Source organism: Gallinula chloropus (assembly GCF_964237585.1).
Source record: "Gallinula chloropus genome assembly, chromosome: 2".
NCBI classification, from domain to species: Eukaryota; Metazoa; Chordata; class Aves; order Gruiformes; family Rallidae; genus Gallinula; species Gallinula chloropus.
This window is the reverse complement of record NC_140086.1, coordinates 114,924,639-114,930,488: the sequence shown is the minus strand read 5'-3', so window position 1 is coordinate 114,930,488 and position 5,850 is coordinate 114,924,639.

Sequence of the window (5,850 nt, the reverse complement as noted above, 5' to 3'; positions counted from 1 at the left end):
TGGAGCACAACCAATTCTAAGACGAGGAGTCTAAGAGGAGGAGAGATGAGCGCACGAGAGCTTTGCACATGAACACAAGTGCAAATGTTCTGTGCCTCTGAGTGCAGCAGAGAAAAGCTCATTTTTTCAGAGTTTCAACCTTTTAACCAGTCAGTCATACCACAAGAACGATCTTTGCTTCTCATCCAAGTCACAGGATCAGTGCTTCTGTGATTACCTTAAGACTTCTGTAGTTTGTATTCAGTGAAAACACTTCCATCTGGGGACACTGAGAAGGGAATCTTCTTTTAATTTGGGGTTTACATTTGAAATCTGGGGGGGAAAATCCTGACATGTACCCTAGATTAAATATGGCTCACCTCCTACAAGGGTAAATACCACCTCCTGAATTACACAATTTACTAATTGTTCATTGTTCCAGAGGGACATGGGATAACCATGACACATCTATTTCACAAGCTGAGTAGATGGATACAGAAAAAGTACATTATAGCTAGAAATCTTGGGAATTCATTGACATATTTAAATGGAGATGGGAGGCTGTGCAATGTACATTTAGTAGGATGCTTCAGATTTTCGAGGCAGAGAAAAGAACATTAAAAAGTCTAATAAAAGAGAGCAATGAAAAGACAATTTGGCATCAAATGTAAGGGAGAGGAATGCTACAGGAGACACACTAGCAAAAATATATAGTGAAGGATAAAAGGGTAAGAAATTCTAAAAAATAAGAAGGACCTTCTACTTTGAAGAAATAACCAGGCTTCAGTGTGTTTTTCTGAATTATTCCTTCAAGCCTTCTGAAAGTCAGACAGCACAAATGCTCAGGTTATGGAAAAAGCAAAGTGTTACAGCCCTAAGCAGGGTTACATGCCTTCTAAAGAAAACAACATTTTGCAGATTTAATTTCAGACCTAAGAATTTTAAGAGTGTCTCTCCAAGTCAATGCTCCTGGAGATGTCTAAAGTTAACTTTGCCCTCCAGAAGACACACACATGCAGAACAACGGGAGTGCACAGCATTTAAAAGCTCAAAACCACCTGATCTCCAAAGACCCACATGCCGCTCCCCATTTGTTTTGGCAGGGCTAATCCTTGGTTAAATATTGGCACAGATTCAAATCATTAATTACAGATAAATGGCCATTTATAACCCTGATAGCTTCCAGAGCCCTAAAGCAGCTGCCACACTAAAAGCATAGGCTTATGTGGAATGATTTTGTGTTTGTTTGTTTGTTTTCTCATGAGTCTTCCCATTGTGAATATTACCATCCTCCTGCTTCATCTCTGTTTCCACTCTTGCTTTTCTTTCTCCATTTCATCTATTGAGTTGCTACACTGGCTTCCATACCTCTCTGTTCTTGTGTTTTTATTGATATTAACTCACTGCTCTCTTCTTTCTCTGTCATCCTGCCCCAGACTAGAACAAACAAACCAAAATACAAGGAAAACGACACGAAGACTTGTGATTCTAGGATACTTACTGAACTTCTTGTGCTGGTTGGTATGTGAAGCCTTAGCACAGAGGCCGGGACTTGACTCGAGTAATAGTAATTTTTATTTGGAAAAGAGAAAGCAGCTTTCTAGCACACGTGGTTTCTGAGAAAAAACATTATCTGAGCGTACCCTGAAGGCTAAGAAACCAAAGGCAAATAAAAGGAACCTCAAATTGATTATTTTTAAGCCAGAAGGCAAATAAAAAGGAACTCCAAATTGATTATTTTTAAGCCACCCTCATCACGTATTATTTTGGAACACTTAGCACTGGCAGTGCTGCAACATGGATCAAGTGTAGGATTTGCCAAAAAATCAGTCTGAGCTTCCTCCATATGTTTTCTTCCTCTTCTACTCTTACATATTAGAGCAGGATATTTTTTTAAAAAGACTGACTGTCAAAATCTGTCACCTGCAAGCTAGCAAATGGGCAGTGTGCACCCTGAAAACTGGTGAAAAGAAGCAGCAATCTATCAAGGGGTAGTGCTATTTCGTGACTGCCATGCTTCCCTACATTCTTGATTCACAAATGATGGGATCTGAGTCTGACTCTGACACCAATGCACTCTTCTACCTCATTTCTGGGACTGGTTCGCCAGGCCAGGTGTCCTTTAACGGCCACGGCCAGCAAATAATTACTAAAACGAGCAGTAGTGTGGCAATGCGGGCTGTTGGTGAGACTTATTTGTCCTCACTTTCCCAGAGGTGAGAAGGGAACGTGCTAAGCCACAGCATCATCTTCCTCTTGGGTCTGGGGGAGGCGGGGGGCAATGTATTTGGTTTCCTCTAGTTTGCTTTGCTTTTAGTAGCCTTAACCGCATCTCAGCAATGGCTCAGCTTAATTAAGAAACTTCTCCAAATGTGACCATATCTTTATGATGGATGAAAAAGTGTTTAACTCTCAGCTGCTGTGCATTTTCTCTTTGTTTTGTTAGGAGAGGGAGCAGCAGCAGCATAAAAAAATTACAGAGGTGTGGTGGTGGTCCCTGTCCTCAGTCATCTCCTCCTGTTTGTGTAGCTACGGTACACAAGGCACCCAGGTAGGTTTCTGGTTTGATTAATGCAAATGATACTGGCAGCACCACATGACACGCTCCTCTCTGTGCAGCTGCTACCTGATTTTTCACTAATTTTCAAGCACAAGTCTGTCTATTCTGCTCTACGCCGATCTCAAGCTCAGAAATCAGAAACTGTGGAATCCACAGAGGAAATAGCACACAAAGAAGAAAAACAGCTATTTACAATTACAGCGACGGGTTTTTCCAAGAAATTCTGATTTTGTGTATTCCTCTGCCCACGGTGTTTCAGTTTTTGTGGCGGACAGCTTGATAGATCTGCACTGGAATGACGTTCAGCACCGGAGAGACAGAAACAAGTGCAGAAACCTTGGCAGGGCTGTTGTTGGCTGTTTGCTGGTGGCAAGGATACGGAGACTAGTCGTCAGTGTAGTTCAGGACACGGTGAGTTAGGATTTAATTGCTGAGAGCAAGCCATGGAAGGGATTCAGTAATTCCTGCCTAAACTGAACCTATCACAAGAGTTTTACGGGTGTATTGCAGAGGCACGTGTCGGCTGTGAATGTACCTATGAGGTGAGGTTGCTGAATGTTTCTAAAGTCTCAGCAATGCTAGGAGAACATAGATTCAGGTTCACCTTTCCAGAAGTGCATCAAGCCCTTTCAGCATGTTAACATCACCCTGTTCCACCTCTACATGCAGGCACAGCCATCTCCCTCCTGAACCTTCTTGCTGTGGTGAAGATATCATGTTACTGGGTAAATGGGGATAAAACAGAATCTAAACTTATCCTGTCTCTTCCGTGAAGCGCCCAGGAAGAGAAGGTGCTTAAAATCGGCAGTAATATCAGAGGCTGAATGGTGTGTTCAGGAGCTGTCAGAAACTGGCTTTTGAAGCAGCATCTTTTTGAAAGTCAAAGGGTCTCAGAGATACAGCCAAACTGTTAGAAAAATTCCTGACTGTAATGCTCATTTGTCCAGTTCATAAATCTGCCTCTCTATTCTTCAAAGTGCCAAAAGCTATCTAGCCAGACATCCAGCTTTTATAAGACAGTCTAACAAGCTGTCTGGCTCAATTAGTTGAACTCTGATGGTGCTCCAGATTTTCAGTCAGCAGACCACTTTGTAAGGAAAATATCTACTTGCAGACCCCATTCCTTTCCGGTACCGGTAGCTTAATCTACCACGCTATAGTTCTAAAATGTTTTTTTTCAATGAACCACAAGAAAAAGCTCTGCAGTCCATCCACACACCACAGTTTCAGATCCTTGATTCCTCAGCCTTTTTTTTCTTGGCCTTCTTCACCGTAAATGGTGGAAGCGATACTTTCTACGGTCTGGTTGTGCATAACACGATGTGGAAAAAAAACAGGGGGGGGGGGGGGAAAGCTGCATACTTGGTTATGACTGAGAAATTCTGAGTACAAAAGTACTCTTTGGGATTTCTTCAGCCTGAGCTCACTCTGTTCTGGGATAACGCCGTAACAGACTGTTCTATATGATCACAGATGCAAACGGCCCCACAGAAGCTGCACTCTATTACCACGTTAGACTATATATGGTTCTATCTAATCACTGTTTCCATTATTATTTCTATCAAAAAGCTGGTATGGCTCAGTTAAACCAAAACAGACCCTGTAAAAGCACAGTCAGGGCTTTTAGTCAATAAACAGTGAAATAGCCGCCAGAATTACAGATCTGCTGTGATGCCTCTTCCCAAATTATGACAATGCTTAGGAAAGTAATCTTTTCTTTTTTTCATTGAAGCCCAATTAACCCAATTCTTCACATTTTACAAAATCACAGAATTACAAGTTTGGAAGAGACCTTTAAGATCACTGAATCCAACTGTTCCTGTCCTATGCTAAACCATATCCGTAAGTACCTGATCTACCCTTTTCTTAAACACATCCAGGGATGGTGACTCAGCCACCTCCCTGGGCACCCTTGGCAGTCAGCACAGACACAGTGAGATTCTCTCCTGGCAGACCAGGGGCAGAGACATTCTCACCTTCCAGTGTTTCTACTGTTCACTGGTAACAGCTTCAGCAGTGTTCCCACCAGCGCTTTGGTGATCCCAGCTACTTTAGTGATCACTCGCTGGTGACGTAGGCACCAGTAACACACACAGCCACGCAGGCAAGACTTCAAGGAACACAATCCAACACAAACCTGAAAAAACAGAGGATAAAAACTGATTAATCCCCATTATTTCATTCACTCTTTTTTTTTTTTTTTTAGCAGTTTAAATGTAAAGTTTGTTGAAATGCATCCCACCCTACGACTGAAAACTGATGGTGATAAAATTCTGTCAGGCAAAACACAAAGAAGAAAGGTCAATATACAATGGGAATGCAGTTAGTAGATGCAATTAATAGAGCTCTTTATTTTTTTCAGGATTTACTACATTTCAGCAGGCAAATTCAGCAAAACCATAGAGACTCATCTTTTGTCCATGTTTAGACATACAAAATGAATCCAAATAAGAGGCTATGTCTGTGCACTACACAGTTAACTTAATTCTGTACAAAGTTTCAGCTAAGTGCTTAAAGCACAAGGTGACAACTTATCATCCTATATGAAGCAAATATCAAAGGAGAAAAGCTATTTTTAAACTAGTTGCACTGATTTCAACACATTTTAGAGCAAGCCTTATTTTCATAAACTTCACAAGTTAATATGCCATTTTTATGAGAGATAATCACCAGGATTATGTGGAAAGATGTTGGCAAAGTAACACATAGAGTACAACAATGCTCAAAATACTAGTCATTATTCTCAATTATGTTTTCTATTTGATTGTTAAAAGCCAATCTTGTTGACCCAGCAATATACACTTGGCTTTGCAGCCACTGTTGCTGCTTTGTAATGTCTTGGGAAATCCTATGCCTTTGAAAGTCTATGCAAATGGTCTAAAAGGAGCCAATGTTAACACTCAGGCTGAATTAGAAAATAGGAAAATACACAAAGTAAGTAGTTTAAGGACAAAGTTGTCTCTAGCTAAAATTAAGCTCTGATTCATGGTGACATTATAAAAACACTAAACTGTACATTAAAATTCCTAAACATCACTGCTATTCACAACAGGCCAATGCAAACATTCGTTACTTCTGTGCCTGAGAGTGAATTTTTGAGTTAGGAAAATGATGTCAGTATAAAAGAATTCAAAACTAATTTTATCTGATTGGCAAGTGAGTTCAAGTACTGAGATACTAAATAAATATTTGACAGCACCATTCCATAGCATAATTTATTTCACATATGCACTAAATTAAAAGGAAAGCTTTTCTAAACTGCAAGCAATTTCCAGGTACACCACTAAGCAGGATGATGGTGATGGCTGCCA